Source organism: Heliangelus exortis, chromosome 2 (genome assembly GCF_036169615.1).
Source record: "Heliangelus exortis chromosome 2, bHelExo1.hap1, whole genome shotgun sequence".
Classification (NCBI taxonomy): Eukaryota; Metazoa; Chordata; class Aves; order Apodiformes; family Trochilidae; genus Heliangelus; species Heliangelus exortis.
The window spans coordinates 92461261-92477989 of NC_092423.1; the positions used below are offsets into that span (position 1 = coordinate 92461261).

The window sequence follows — 16729 nt, forward strand, 5'->3', positions numbered from 1 at the left end:
TGTATCTCAGTAAGGTCCTTGTGCCTCTCTACGTGCCTATTCTGACACTTTCAAGTAAAATTAACTGTAATTGTCACATATTACATGTAGCCAGTATTTCCACAGTAAATTCCACCCAGGAATGTTATGTTGGCAACCCCTTCTGCAAAAGGAGGTGTGTTCAAAGTGATCACCCACGTTACGACTCCCTTGCACTCAGACCAGCCTGTGCCAGTTTGCCTTCAGATTCTTAGGATCAGAGAGCATCAGATGATTATATATTTTAGATCAACAAAAATTATTGGTGCTATGGCATTTCATCTCATAGGAGGACACGAATCTATATGTGCAGTCCTGACCCCAGTGAAATGAAGAGGAATCTTGCTGCAGCACTGAATTTTACTTTAACTCTGTTTTCACTTACATGAACTAAACTCAGTTTTGTCACCTATTTGAACCATTCTACTCACGAGTTTGTTATTTTGATAGAAAATAAAGTTAGTTTTAGCCTAAGGAGTGATGGGGGGGATTATGTAATAATTAAAAGGAAAAAGTAAATAAAAAAGTAAATCAATCTACCCCTAAATTCAGAATTGCATCTTTCAATCCTGAAAGAATCTTTCATATTCTGTTTTATAGCAGATATTTCTGGTTGTGTTACTAGGCTTACTTTGCAAGAATATGATATTTTAAATGCAAATGAATAAAGCAACTGAGCCAAGACCTCTTTAGAAAACCAAGTTAGTACCAGTTTTCTCTTTCCCTATCCCACTAAGACTCATGTAGTGTAGAGTAAGTGGTTTATTCACACCACTCCTCTCAGCTGCACAGCACAGAGAATTAAGAAACCCTTCCTTGAACTTCTGGGGCTATTCAGCTCTCCTTTGTCTTATTATGGAGCTGAGAGGCCCCAGAATGCTGAATCCAGAATCATAACTCTAACGACACCTTATTTTTTGGAGACCCTGCTATTTCTTCCCCCAGTGGGTAGGGCATGTGAGGTTTAGTAATTTTCTTTGTGAACCTGACAATGTCAAACACCTTGCAACCAGGAGAGCCCTACCAGGGTTCTACAGAAGAGGGGACACTGAGCAGCTCAGTCAACTACAGCACAGAGAAAGGAGACCCTGATTTGTCTTGTTTCTCTCCCAGAGAAGTGGCAGTGAAACACAACCAAGGTCACTTTCACTAATCTTTGAGTATGGTTTACGCACTAATCTTTGAGTATGGTTTACTGAAAGAGCAGGATGCAGGGAGCCTTTAATGAGTGGACCCTAAAATCAGTGAGGTTTGCAGACCACAGGTGTGAAACTGAAGCAGGGAGTGGGATCTGAAAACTGAGCATTCCAAGTACAGTGTCCTCCAACAAGAACACCTATTCAGATTAGATACTGATAGCGTGTCTATATTTATAGCTGCTGCTAAATGACCCAAAATGGATCATTTTCCCTGATAAATAATAACCATGTCATTTTACACATTTTAGCAAAATTGCAAATTGCTGGTAATTTAGATTTCTAACTTCAGTTTAAGCTAGTAAACTTCTCTCTCATTCTGCTTACAGATTTCTGCTGCCTCAAAGACCTAATACAGAACATATTTATTACTATTTAAGTCAGAAGCATGAGCAAAGGATATTTTTAAATGAAGTCTCTGTTCCTTCTAAACTTATTTCCTGAAAATTTTGAACCTCATCTTTTTAGGACTGGCCAAGGTAGGGAAGAAAAGTCTGACTTGACACAGCTAGAATATATCTGAAGGTCAATTTTCTTTTTCTTTTTCTTTTTCTTTTTTTTTTTTTTTTTTTTTTCCAGGTTGGAGCCTGTAGGTAAAATCAGTCCTAGGATATTTTTCTTAAGATGGCTGGACTGAGAAAACCTGGAATTTTTAGGTTTGTGTTTAATTTGAGCAGTGACAACAAAGGAAAACTGTTTTAGTTCAACCATTTGCATCTTCAGCATCCATGAACTATACACAGGCAAAAATAAAGTTGACTCCACATGCAAAACTCTCAGGTCTAGTTCCCACTAATTTTCTCATAGATGAATCTGGCAGAAGAAGAGATAATGGGAAATCTCTGCATTATTTGTCCATTGAACACTAATTCAAAGTATTTAAACAGAGAAATCCAGGAATTAGGTAATACCTGCTTATCAGTGACTGAAAAGTAAGTCCCACAGAAAGGTATAAAGGTGATTAGTGAGATATTTACCTGCATTTACAAAAGGGTACCAGAAGCCTAGAAGCATCACTGGTCTCCGACACAGATGGAAATTTGCTACTCAGAATCCTAGGGGAAAGAAAATGCACTTTATTACAAAAATTATTCAAAACAATCCATCTTTTTTGAAGGCCAGAACTGAGAGAAGCTATTTAAAGTGAATTTAATGTGACTTCCGCTGGAGAGGAGGAGAAGCCAAAAAGAGAAGTTAAAAAAAAAAGTCATTCTGTATGCCAGAAGTCAGAAAACCACCCACTCATCTGGGCAAGCCAGGGAAGCATACAGGGGACACAGCTGCCAAATAAAATACATTACAAACCAAATGAGATCCAAAACATGGATGATCCCAACCATCAACAGAAAGAGGAGAACCAAGAGAATTTAACTACATCTGCAGAGACTCCAAACCTGAATTAAAAATGAAGGTTGAGTACTCAGGTCAAACAAGCATACAAGATCATTACCAGGAATCCAAGCAAAATACTAGAGGCTAAATTCCTGTATTCTTACTCATACCGAGTAGCTCATATTATACAAATTACCCCATTGATTCCAGCAAGGCTACATGAGTCATAAAGCCCTATTCAGAATAAATTGAGGCACTAGATTTGAGTCCTCAGTGCGGTTACTGCCTTTCAAGCTCTTTGTCTGAACACAGAGCTGGAGAAAAGATGGATGACACAAACAGGACCACAGGGTAAGGGCAGATATTGAGTTAAGAGTCACATAATAGAGCTCAAGACCAGCCCAAAACAACCTCTCCTCATCCCTCCCTGGGGAAAGGAGTATATCCTGGTTTACCCTCACCTATAGAGTCATTTCAGATACACCATTGCGCACACACTTTGTAGGATGCCTTGTCCCTCAGCACTTGCAAGGGGAGACATGTGTGCTATCGTGGCATTCCTGGTGATCTAGCAGAACTGTGTTGCTGCTGTGGGAAATCACAGGTAGAAAGGATGAAAGGGATAGCTCAGATCTTGAATACACCTTCTCCTAGCTCTTAGCTGGACAACAGCTTTGGATGGGCACCTCGACCCAGTACTGCTGCAGCAGACACTTTAAGCACTGCATCCCCATCAGCCAGAGGTTTTGCCAAGAGCAGCCACCATCAGCCAGGCTGTTGGGGCTGCAAGCAAAGTCTCCTAGGCCTCATACTGGGAGCTACCTGAACACTCAGGTATAGAGTAGACATAAAGTCAGGAGGCTTTTGTCCTAAGCACACCAGCAGAGCAGCAAGAGTGCTGCCTCCATGCTGAATGCCATTGGATTTTACACTAGCCTAGATGCAGCTTTGTGGGTCCTGAACTAAATGCATTGGTGCTGTAGGATGATTATTTGTTCATCCTCAAAGGCAGGTAAGCAAATGTTTTAATACTTTACTGTAGGGGGAGTGGGTCTGAAATTTGAAAGAGGTGGTGAATGTTACTGTATTGTTATTAGAGGGAGTGTGATTCATTAAGATTGAAGGATGGTAGTAGTAAGGATTATTCTTGAAGCTTACAGAAAAGATAACCTCTCATCTCTTAATTAAAACACCCATGTGGAAATTCATTTTTTCTCAAGACATAGCTATGCAAACTATTAATCCTGAAACCGTTTCTCAGTCTTCATTTAAGCTTTTCTTGTCTCCAAATATTGAGAGCCATGTTTGTTACTACAGACCACTTGGCAAATACAAGGATTTTGTTTGTTGCTACCTCTCCAGTTTATCATTTCCAGCATGAGTCGGGCTCTGAAGACCTGGCCTAGGGGTGGCCAAGTGATCTGTACGTCTGTGCTGAAGGAAGGAGTGGGTTAAGGCCAATTGGGCTCCCAAAGGGTTGTCAACAACTTCTATCCTGGTCACCTTAACCTAATTTTTGCATTACACTTGCCATTTCTCCTGACAGAGAGCAGGAATGGATGATCGAGATTACTTTGCTATAGTGCAAATACTGTAGTTTGTCACAAACATAAAATAAGGTGATCCCAAAGACAGTGGGGCTGCAATTCAAAGACTCTACTGTTTGACCTGATTAATGAGGAATAAAGCATTTAAATGGAAATGGAGAGAATTTTGGTAACCTTCCTGCAGGAGATACCCAAAGTGAATGTCCTTTAGCAGTTCAGTAAAAAAGGTTTATAAACATGGTTTTTCTAAGCCTATGTACACAATAGAGGAAATCACATAATAGAAGTAGATTATTCAGAAAAATGGTTTGCTGAAAACTTGATAAAAATGTTTTGGTCTCGTGGCAGAAAGCTTAGTTACAAAAGAAGAGGAAAAGAGGCTGCTCACCACTTACAGCCCCTTATCTCACAGATCTTATCAAGACTTCAGTTTAGCCCTCCCAGCACTGAAAGCAGAAAGGAAGAACTTTACAAGCACAATTACACCCCGCAACTTTCCACCCTTGAGCCTGAAAGCCTCTCTCACTCAGGGGAGCCCTGAGCAGTTTATTTCCACTCTGGTAAAAATAAGTGTTGCTAATATTAGCAGTACAGACAATTTTCCAGCTAGAAGGGAGTTCCATTAGGCAAGGAGTGCAGTAATCAGACCTGCATCCTGCAGCACGTGTGGACGTCCCTACAAAGGAGGATGGAGATTTTCCCTCACCTTCACTCCCTTGCAACAGTCCCTGGCAGCCCAGCGCTCGCCTCCTCTGTTTCCCAACTCCAGATTATCCCTGTCCTGGCCCTTGGAGCCTGCTTGGCATGGGCTATGAGCTGTTTCTATAGCTGATTGCAATCTTCACTGAATAAACGAGGCAGATAGATACCCTTTTAATGAATGAAACACATTTCCTTTTATTATAGCAGCTCAGGCAAAAAATGGGGGTGGAGAGGGTTCTAATAATTCAGGTATGATTAAAAAGAGGATATTTACTGGCTTGTAGGCCTTGGGGAGAAAAAAACAACACAGCAGCTCAGTTTCTATATACATCCCTGGGGAAAAGTTCAAGAAATAAGAAATGCATATAACTATTGTTCGTGTGCATTATGCAAGCTTTAAAAAAAATAAATAGGGCTGAGTTTCAGAGTATCAAGAAAAGTATTTGGGCTGCATTTAAGTGAGAAGGATTAGCTTGCATGATGTTGATTTATAAATGGCAACAACCAATCCCTTATATTCTCTCCTGCAGTCATCTCTCCTGCACAATAATTCCCAATGTTCCCTTTTGAAAGCCCTTGATACTCAGTTAGCCCCGAGGTATAATGTTTGATAATATAACTACTGCTTCTGTCACTGCGTTTTGTACAAACGCATTATATGTGGCCCAGAATGGTAAAGATTTATGTATGGGTATGGAAAATAAAAATCAGCATTGATTAAAAGCCCCAGATAGACCATCCAATCCCGCCCAGAGAACATCAGTTATTTTGCATTTTGACGTGGCGATTGATAACTCATAAATGCAAGCAGGAATGACAAATGCGGATGGAAACTGGCTTTGACAAAAACGATAACAGTATCAGTCTCGAGGGGCGATGGAGGTATAAGCAGGAGCTGTTTAAAATATTTAATCATTTTATGAAGGCTGCAAGATGTTGTTTGACCCTGAAGGAGTGTGAATGTCACATGGATCAGAAATTGCCAAGTCTTTGAAGTGAAATAAAAAAAATGGTGTTATTATAGATCCTTCTTGACATCCTATCATTTTTGTATAGGATTAAAAATATGTATACAAAGCTCTAGATAAAGGACTCCAGCAAAAGATGTCTTGGTTGAAGGGGAAAAAAAAGTAAAGACATACTGTTGTGAATTTTACTTCAAAATCCCAAAGCGTCTCTTTTATATTCTTCTGGAATGGCATGAATAGAACCAGCAGCCCCCTAGTAAAAAGACTCCTTTGGTTTTTAACTACAGGGTAAATTACACTTTACTTTTGTTACCTGGGTCTGACTTTTGGTCTTCAAAGAAAATATTTTTTTTTTCCTTGTACTTAACTGAGCAATGGGCACTGTACGTGAATGTATATAAGTATATCCATATGACCCCTAGCCGTAAGACTACATTAAACATATTTATTTTATTATATACATGTAGGAAGGTATGCAGTGTACAAGGTGTGGAATTTTTTTTTTAACAGGAGAGGGAGGAACCGGCAACTCAGCAGTGAATTGATACACTTAATTCTTATCTTTATTTGTGTTTTCAAATTTTCCAGGTCTTCCAGAAGACCTGGAATCTAACCAGTCAAGAAAAAGTACCAAAGCCACAAGTAAATTCTGAGTGAATATTCCCATATGAATGAGGATTAGTTTATGTTTTACTGTGGTATATCAGCAGATGAAATATTACACTGTATATTTTCTCTTTATCTGGTGTATTTCTTTCCTCCCTCCCCCTTCCATACGGTCCTCTCCCCCTTAAGTCACTGGTTTTTGCTTTATTTTATTATTTGAATTTTGTTTAGTCAGGGGCATGGGGGTGTTTAGAAGGACATTTATTTCAAGGGGGAGACTTCTGAAAACCATAGTTCTTTTAGGGTCTGGTTTTGTCTTGTCCTTGAAATATGCCTTTTCTTTTCTCTCCAGTTTGGCCTGTTCCATATATTTCTTCAGGGCAATTAATCATTTAGACTCGACATATAATTTGTTTATTCAGTAGTTATATATATGCAACCTTTCTTTTCTTCCCTCCCATTAAAGATTTTGCTTTCCTATCACAGGGTTTTTCATCAAACCTCTGTTTTATGCCTTTTCCCTAATGTTTACTGCTCGAAGCGTGCAAAGATTTCACTTGCTTTGTATTAAGTTACCCCTGCCCTGCCCAAACCACTCGGAAATTGCACATATTCAACTTCACAACAGACCCCTCATGGTACAATGTGGTCACAGCTCTTTGTGTATCCTGCACGAGCTGATCCTTTTATTTGCTTAGGATAGCACAGACGCTTTGTTCCTCGCCGCGGAAGGGATTCTGCCTATTCTCATTTACATGTCCCATTGATTTCAGCTAAGTATGTACAGTACATGGTATTGCAGCGAAGGCCGTTGGATATATCTTTGTTATTGCAGCACACTGCACGCTCTGCAGCAAATCTGCACCACAATAAAACCTCCTGCAGCATCTAGAGCTCCTCAGACAGCAGCAGGAGGGAAGCGCCTGATGGTGTCCTGAGTGATACCTCACATTTGACTGTCACTTCTGCTCTGCCTGCTGGAGTTGATCAATCCTGGTTATTTATTAAAGAAATTTCAGGGTGTGCCTGCTTTGTTTTGGTTTTTTCCTCCCATTCTTATGAATTCCTCACCTTTCCTCCTCTGTTCACAAATAAGCTCCCCTCTAAAGTCTGAATGACAAGCTGAACTTCATGATATTAACATAGATCCCTGTAACACACATTTTTTTGAATGCTTCCGCAGGATTCTTTCATGGTGACAGACAATGCCAGAAAGGACATATGCTTTTTGTTGCTGTCTTACTCACAGACCTTCTTCCAGTACATCCCAGTCAATTCCAGAACCATTGATTTTAATTTGCCATGTTCCCTGGAAACAAGAGAGTGCTGCTTTCAGAGGGACTGAATTTATCCCATGACATTAGTCCCTGTTTTAAACACATATGATTCCTCCCTGCCTTTTTTTTTTTTTTTTTTTGTTTTGTTCCCTATCACTGTAAGACGGGTTGTGTCCCTAAGAACACAGGTGGATGTGGTGGTTGCTAAGGGGAGAAAAGTATCAGGAGCAGAAAAATGTTTTACTGACGTTTCATCATGTCAGTGGTTTCAGGATGGCATGAGGAGCACTCTCTCCTGCAGCAAAATCCTCAAGCCAGGTCCTAGTGGTACACAGGGTATTTCCCATCCAGGCCAATACGCAATGGAGTTGTGATTGATGCCTCAGTGTAAGCTCCAGCTTTGAGCCCACTGGCAGTGGCTGGTACAGGCAGTGGTGGGTCAGGTCCCCTCTCAGAGGAGAGGGAAAAGCCCATCTTGCCCAGATCACAAGCGGACAAATTCAGCTGCCCTGAATTCCTCACAGCTCTGGTTCAGGCACATACTTTTTAAATACAAGCACAAATGAAAAACATGTATAGGCAAGCTATTTTCTATAGCCACAGTCTCCAAGTTAAACATCTAGCTGCTTCCTTTAATTGGAACCCTAAGTCATTCAACTGTCAAAATAAATGCTGGTCAGAAAGTAGCAGCCAATTTTATAAACCAGATCCATTAAATGGGCATTGCATGCATTTAGCTATCTCTGCATCAACCACAAATTAGAATTTTCTGTGCCTACAGTATGGAAGCTGATTCTACCATTGACCTTTCTTCAGTCATTCCACCTTCCCTGCCTGCCTTCTCCCAGCACCTGTCACTCTCCATCTGCACACCATGGCAGGATGGCACTTTGGGTTACCAGTATTTGCCCCCAAAATGTAACTTTAGACCAACCACAACACTCATGAATTCAGGATGAATGAGTGGATGAACACGTACTCCTCAGCAGTTTTATTTGTTTTTTGAAAAGGTAATTTTTTTTAAATTTTCTTTGATGTTTTTGAATTTCAAGCTTTAAGAAAATACACTTTTCTTGAAGGTCTATTTTATTTCAGAATGGACCAGATCTTAAACAGAAAATTATTAACATTTAAAGATAATTCTAATAAAATAGTTATTTGCAACCCAGGATATGCTATTTCATGATTAAAGATTATCATATCAACAGAAAATTTGAAAAACAAATTAATTTAGGATAAAGCAAACTGATCTGCCTTTGCAATCTTTTGATAACCTGCCAGCAACCTGTAATGGCTATTTTCTCCTTGGTCCTGCCACCCAAACCTCCACCTCCTTTTCCTCTGGGGACTTCTTTCATGTCACTCCATAAATTTGCTTGTTTGCTCCTTGTCCTGTTCCTCCCTCAAGTCATCCCATAGGATGCTTGGTTTGGAAACCTACCGAGTACAAATTCAACAAATAGGAAAAAAACCTACACCACTTTTAGAGACTGGAGGAATGTCCTGCTAGCTTGATGCTACAGTCATGTCATATGTACTATTATTAAAAATAAGCTTCTTGTGCCATGCAATCTGCTGCCTCCTGTGCTCTGGGTAGATCTGCTGAGTCTGCATCATATAAACCAAACGGACAGAGCTTGGTCAATTCATTTAATTCACTTGTTTCTTTGACTATCATTTGTTTATCAGGCAAAGACTGGTCTAGACCTTAATCAAAATGAAGAAAATGAAATTCCCACTAATTAGGGAAATCTCAGCACTTGCTAGATCTTTTCAAAAGATGAAGAGGTTAATCATTTGCAGTCAGATGGTAAGAAATGAACCTCTTGTCTCTTCCTTCATCCTCTATGCAGTTCCCCCATTTCAACATCCTTGTTACTAAATCTGAGACAATGTGTAATTATACAGAAGGAAATCTCTCTGGGGTATAGCTGAAGTTGCTTAAATTGTGCTGATTTACAAAGATGAAGGATTTTTATTTTTTTCCCCCAACCAGAAAAAAAAAATTACCTTTTTTTCATAATGGCAAACAACCTCCTGCAAAGTCAACTCCTTTTCTGAAAGTCATTGCTAGTTTTATAATTTCTGAGTCATTAGATAACAGATAGAACTCCACACTTAGTGGTTTCAAATGTTTATGGTCTGCAATTCATTCTTAATGAGCTCTCTCCATGTCTTTATTCTTCTTCACACCCTCCTGCTGGGAAATGTCTTACTCTGCCTTGGCTTTTGTTAATGATTCCACAATCATTTCAGAGCCATTTCTTCTGCCTTATGTAATTCTGACACTGCATAAGAGCCTGGCTCTGCAGCCTCACAGTTGGAAATGTAACCTTTAATGTATTAATTTCTCTTGCTCAAAACAATTTAACCTCTGTCTTGGTTTTGTGATTGCTAAGTGTTCCAATTAAATGCCTCTTTCATTTTTTGTCCTGGAGGGCTTGATCTTACCAGTATTATGTTTAACATACCCTACCTAGCAAATGATGAGCACTCCAGGGTCCCCTCAAGTGTTCTTTATCAATCCATTATCTATCTCATGAGTGCCTGTCACATTTTCAGAACAACAACAACAGAAGAGATTAATTAAACTAGTTTTAAACACTAAATAACAAAAAACTATACAAGTGGAAACAAATAATTACAAATCACGAAAAAGTGTAATCCACAGGGAATAAATGCACTTCCCCTGAGCCCCCTGATCAATAGTAACCTGTGAATGCTATTTAAATGTTGGAGCTTCCACGTCAGGATGCAGCCAGGATCAGGGGTTGTAAGAACATGAAAATTAATCACAGTAACAAAAAGCCTCTGTGCGCTTGTCTTTTTTTATTTCACCACCTGGCACTTAACAAAAAACATGCCCAGCAACTTCTGAGGGTTGCTGAAGAGGTTTTGCACCAGCATCTATTGAGAAATATTTTTATTTTTTTTTTTAACAGAAAGAGGAAGTAGGAAGAAGGTGGAAGGATTTGAAAACTCACTACCCCTGGTACGATCATTAGTAAATGGGATCATGAAAAATCAGCTACCAGATGCTTCAGTGATAAAATTCTGTGTTTTCTCAGTTTTCTCCTCTTGTCCTTTTGTCCAAAGTCAAACTTATTTTGAACACCAGCTATTAGGGGGTTTATATAAAGTAACTGAAAGGGTGATAGAAAAAGTCTTCAGTCAAGCCTCTGCCTGTTGTTCCTGACTAGTATCAAAGTGCTGCCTGTGTGTACCTGGGCTGAAAAGGCTGCAGAAGCACCTCGAGAGCAGAGGTAGCAGAAGCAGCCAGCTGGTTTGTGTCACCAGTGCTGGGGGCCACAATCAGGCTGCCTATTGATGGAGGTCAACTGGTGCCATAACAGCTGCTGCTTCCAAATTTGGGACAGCAGTGAGCAGCTAAGGTGACCTGCCACTCCCCAGGTCCCTCCATAGGCAGGAGAATGAAGTATCAGTAAGTAAAGCTTAAGCTGAGCATCTGGGGCAGAGGCTCACGGTCACCAGCTGATGCTCACAGATGTAATTCCAGGTATTTCTCAGACAGATGAAACTGATACTAGCATGGCATGTTTTACAGGCTTTACCTGAAAGTGAAAAGGATACAAGTCACAAGGAACAAATTCAAAGCTAATGGCATGCTTTTGGTCATGATTTTTTTTCCCAAGCATTCATCCCCAGTAGTGCAATGGTATCTCAGTGAGAAACAATGCACAAGTGCAGCAACTCCAGACACAGGAGAAACAGCCTTAGCATGTTTCCTGATATGAGAGACAAAAGCATCCCACTCTCTCTGCACCTCCCCTCCCACATAAGCATTTGGTCTGGGCTGTGAATGGTTATTGTTTTCTAATTCCCACCTCTTCCTTACAAGTTCAAAAGCTGCACTTGGGGCAGCATGCTTTAACTCTGCGCTGCTTGCAGTAGGGTATTGGTCTGAGACCTTTGCAAGGACAATAGGAATGGCAGGGAAGTCCTTGAACTTTGCTGTACATACACCTATCTCTTCCTCCCTGTCTCCTGTAGTCTTCCAGTTGTGCTCACAGTGCTGCTTTCCCTGCTAAGGAAGCTTTTGCTTCTGTTTTCAGATTTCCATTCCTCTACGGGCACAAGTTAATGACAGGTTCATCTCCAAAGGATCCAATCTTATTCTGCAGCTTCCAGCACCGTTAAAGAAGAGCTGTAAGTACATACCAGTGCCATCCATAAAGTTTGTCTCAAATTCCTTCAGTTTTTTTAGGATACTGCTGCCAAGATGATACTGCAACAAGCTTTACCATGATGTGTCTAAGTTTCTCAGGTTGCTCCACTGTCAAAGTCATCCAGTTGCTGACTGCCTATGGTTCTGCCTTTGGATGATAGTTGTACTCTCAGACACAGAGACACAAAGGGCGCCTTTTCGTTGCCCAGACAGAAGCAGCACCTGCAGTTCGAGCTTCCCTAACCATCCACATGGTAGACTGGGAGATGTTACGAGGGACTTATGGAAGACCCAGACAATACCAGGTCTGGCAGCTGAGGGATACCTGAGGTGTCTCAGACTGCCCTAGATATCTTGGTTTAGGCAACTGAACTGTGCCTAAAGTAGCTGGAGCTCTGTGAAGGAATGATGAAGCTACAAGTTCAGGGCAGCCATTATCTGAAATGCCACAATCTGGTGTTAACAAAGGAAGGCACCACTACAAGTTGGCAGGATGGCATTTGCTCCCCAGAAGTAAATATTTACAAGAGGCTGCCAGATGGGTGTACAGATCTTCCTCATCCCCAGACTAATCAAGAGCCAAAGGAAGCAGGTCAATGTTTTTAATGTTCAGCTCTCCCCTATTGCTTTATGTCCACATTTCCTCATAGTGAGGAGACCTTTTCAGCAGTAATGAGATCTCAGCATCCTTTTCAATTACATTGTGCCCACAGAAAGCTGTTGAATAAATGCATTTTTATTTTCAGACTCACAATTTTTACCTGTACTTATCACACCAGCTCCTGTAATCACAGCCATGAGGTTAGTTTTTCATCATTAACTCCTACAACAGCATCTCACTTACTCACCTCTTGCTTAAAAACCAAAGCCCTCTCTGCTCACAGACCATGGCACTTCAGGAAGAGATTGGTAATCTGCAGACTAACATCTTACATTTATGGATGTTATCCATTGTCAAGCTCAACCCAGAGCATGCAATCTTTGGTAAAATGGAAATTACAAATGTTGCCCCCCTTCAAAAAGAACCTGTAATTTATTGTCAAAAAATATTTAAGACTGTTTTGGAGATCTTCCAGGAAGAAATGTGATCTCAAGGAAAACTTCTGAAATGGCTTGCCATGACATGCCCTTGAGCATGGGGCTTCTTGCTAAATTCCGTTTCCATACATCCTTTGGTACACCAGGACCCTGTCTCTGACTAGAATCTCTGAGCACTAGACAAAAGAAAAAAAAAAAACATTAACTCAGAATAAATTACATGGCTGGTGCAGGTAAAAGTTACACTGAAACAATTATTTGCCAGTAGTTTGGAAATCAATGGTTGTTTAAAATATATTGATAATTATAATTTAAAGTCTTCATTATGATCATTTAAACCATTATCTTTCTTTCTGTCTTGTAGTATTGCATACTGTGAGAAGTAAATTAGGTGAACTCTTGAGGCATCCTCTAACTTTGGAGGGGTTTTATGATTCTGTGAGAATATACCAGCTACATTTCATCTCTCTTGAGGATTCTACTCTTGAGAAAATGGTTAAAAATTTTCCAACATAATTGGGCTTTCACTGGAAAATTAGGAGTTCATTTAAATAATTTATTTCACATAAAGTGTCTTTTTATGTAGAAATTTTCAACTTTATATTGTAAATGCAAGAACTTCAAACCTGAGAACTTCAATTTCCAACACAAACTAAAATCATTTAGATTAACAATTTAACATCTTTGGAAAAAGCCTGTCCATTTTTGGTTTTAAATGAAAAAAAACAAATTATATATGGGAAAAATGCAATTTTCTAATATGGTAGAGCTGATCTTTCCAGTGAAGTTAATGGACTGGATCATAAGGTATTTATTCAGTATTCTTTTGGGAATTTCTCCAGTTTTACACATGCAAATGGCAAGCACTCGAATACTGAGTGTATGAACCTCTGAATATGACTTTCTGGAAACAGTAGTTGCTCAGCATTTATCAGTCTGTGTAACAAACTTCTTCATCCATAGCTGGCTATCATCAGATGATAAATGCTCATGCAGAGTTTCTCAAGCTGTGGAACAGAATAATACTGCCAGGAACATTCTTCCTATGAAATAGCCTTCTCCCTAGAACTATGCTAAAGCTGAGCTACTCATTCTCTATACAAGAGATACTACACAGGCAATATTTCTGCTTTTGCTGATCCAGCAAGAAAGACAAGCAAAATGGCTCTCCTGGGTTAGTATCTGTCCAAAAGCAGCAGGGGATGTAAGGATAGGTCTCCTGTGCTTTGAGAAAGGAAGTTTCTGCTGAAGCTTGTACGCTGCAGCCAAAGTTAATTAAGAGTCCAAAATCAACTTAGAAAATTAATAGCGGGATTTTTTTAAAGCTTAGCTCTGCAGAAAAAATCTCTGATCTGTCTGCAAGGTTTTAGACAAACAAGCACACACAGGCACAAGACAAGACATTGAAACTTCAATAAAACTTTCACTGCCCAAGAGTTGCCAAGGCCATGATAGGTATGATCTCCGTAATGGTCACAATGGATCAACATGCTCAGATAATCTTGATCAGAAGCTGCAGTACAGAAACCCACACATGTGCATACGACACAAAAGACAGTTTCGTGGAAATTAAACCCTATTCCCTGCTAGCTGCATGCACTTGAATTGGCTTTTCAAATAATCCCATGTTAAAAATGAAAACAACTGCCACACTGCTAAAAAGCACTGGCACAAGGATGTTCTGTAGAGAGACGGTGGAGAAAATGGACCTCAAACTAATTTTCCACTCTACTGTTCAGTCCAGGCAACAGTCAGAGTTTCCTGACAGGAAAGGGGCAAAGCAGGGTCATGGCTCTACCCACTCAGGCAACACTATTAAAAGGAAAAAAAACATTATCTCTTGGCTGCTTTACTCAAATAACAGAAGGTAAAAATTCATGGGTTTCTCTGTAGCTGTTTCTCAAACAAGAGACATCACCATCTCTCTGTCTGGTCACATGCTAGAGTATGTCTGGTATGGTGCTGTGTTGAAGGCTTTGTCTGAAGTTCTCCTCTGGGCACCTGGGTGACATTTTTGCCATAATAAAGGCCTTTGCTTTCAGAAAGTTCATTGAATTGTACAACACATGTCTCTGGGTTCAACTTTTTCCCTCCTCCCAGCACTTAACAGGGAGTATTTAAGACAGTATCAGATGTTGCTAAGGAAAGTTTGAAATAAGTTGATGTTGTAATCCGGCAACCAATTTCAGTCTTTTTGTGCAGTGATAGATTTAACAATTTATAAATCAGTGGCATGAACCAAGCAAGAACCAAAACAGAACTACCCATTTCAAAAGTGTAAAGACAGTTAACCTTTAAACAGATGGATAATTCCAGACAGCAGTGTAAAATTAATAGAGCCTAAACTGTAGGTCTCAAAGCTGCAGAATACATCTTGGGAGACCATGTTTTTGAGATCATCATAAATCAATTTTTTTCTTATCAGTCTCTTATACGTTAATCGACTACAAGGCCTGCTAGGTTATGAATATGTATGTCATGGCATGACAACTGATCCAATACTCCATTATCAAAAGTCCTGTGATCATATTGCTTATACCAAACCATCAGCTTCTTCATGCTATACAGAAATAGTCGTAATAGCAGCATGAAGGCTAGACTGGGAAAAAGTAAGATGGGGAGATTTTCTGCAGTGAGTATTTTAGCAAAAGAATCTCTTAAGGAATCCCATTTCATCTTTGCATCATTTGCAAATCTTTTCCTCATTAAATCATAACTTTTCAGAGAAATAGTCTCCTTGACTAAAATCTTTCATCTGCAGGAAGAAAGAGAAGGCAAACTGTATTACTAAGAACACAGTGGCCTTCTATGGCTTCATGAATGTACATGTCCTACTCTTACAAAACGGCAAAGCTGACCACACTCCAGGATACTATAAACACACACCCCATGAAGACATTCTTATGCTTATCAGTGACAAAAGTTTTTAGAAAGTAACTAGAAAGTTATATTGTGCCTTAAAAAGCACTACTGAGAACGTATTTGATAACAGGATACATTTATAAACATGGGATGTGATGAAAAACCAAATGAGAATGAGGGCTGGGATGGAAGTGAAGCTCAAAGAGTGTTGGTACATAGCTGCCAGGCTTAGATATGCCAGTCCCTGGGAAACACTTTCATTAGCAATAGAGAAGATGCTGGCTGTGAAATAAACATGCAACTTGATCTGATCTCTTGCCTTGATACCACACAGACCGCTGCTAATTATGAAGCTGCCTGACAAGCAAATAGTGATCCATATTTATAACAACATACAAAATCAGCCAATTTGTCATTTTAATGCCTGGTATAACTTTGAATTTTTCATAAAAGTGGCAATGAAGTGAGGATCAAAATTTCCAGTTAGAAAAACTTCTCTGGGTTATGGAATCTTTGTATTTTCCCTTCATCCCACAATGCTGTTTCACTCTGTTCACTGCATAGATTTCTTTGGGGTCTCCATTAATTACACAGAAATGGAACTTCTCACTCACAGTAATGGCAAGGCAGGGAAGCACAGTGAAACCAGAATGCTGTAAAACCAGTATGAAGCATCAATGAACTGCAATAAACTAGAAACCCTCCCACCCTGAGTAGGCAATGAGACTTTACGTGAACAGAGGCAATCATAATACCGACCCAGAACATTTGCCTCTGCTTGAATATTAAACAAATCAGCATCAGACAGCAACAAATGGGAGGTTTTCAGTCCTCCTTGATTTCACAGAAACAGGGGCAGTATGAATAGATGCAGTGCAGTCCTACAGGTGACTTGCTCACTTTATACACAAAAACTTACTTGAGCACATAGATGCTGAACAGAATCTACAACATAAAGCTTCTAAGCTATATGTGACCCACTTTTGCAGATCTCTAC

The 16729-nt window shown here is 39.8% G+C and overlaps 1 long non-coding RNA gene across 2 annotated transcripts in view; it reads right to left on the minus strand.

The window, feature by feature from the left end:
- The window catches only part of LOC139793739 (uncharacterized), a 76929-nt gene that overhangs the window by 39960 nt on the left and 20240 nt on the right, over nucleotides 1-16729 (minus strand). For both annotated transcript variants that reach the window (XR_011724759.1, XR_011724760.1), the window contains exon 3: nucleotides 2192-2269. This is a non-coding gene — a long non-coding RNA (uncharacterized lncRNA). The remainder of the gene's footprint in view (nucleotides 1-2191; nucleotides 2270-16729) is intronic.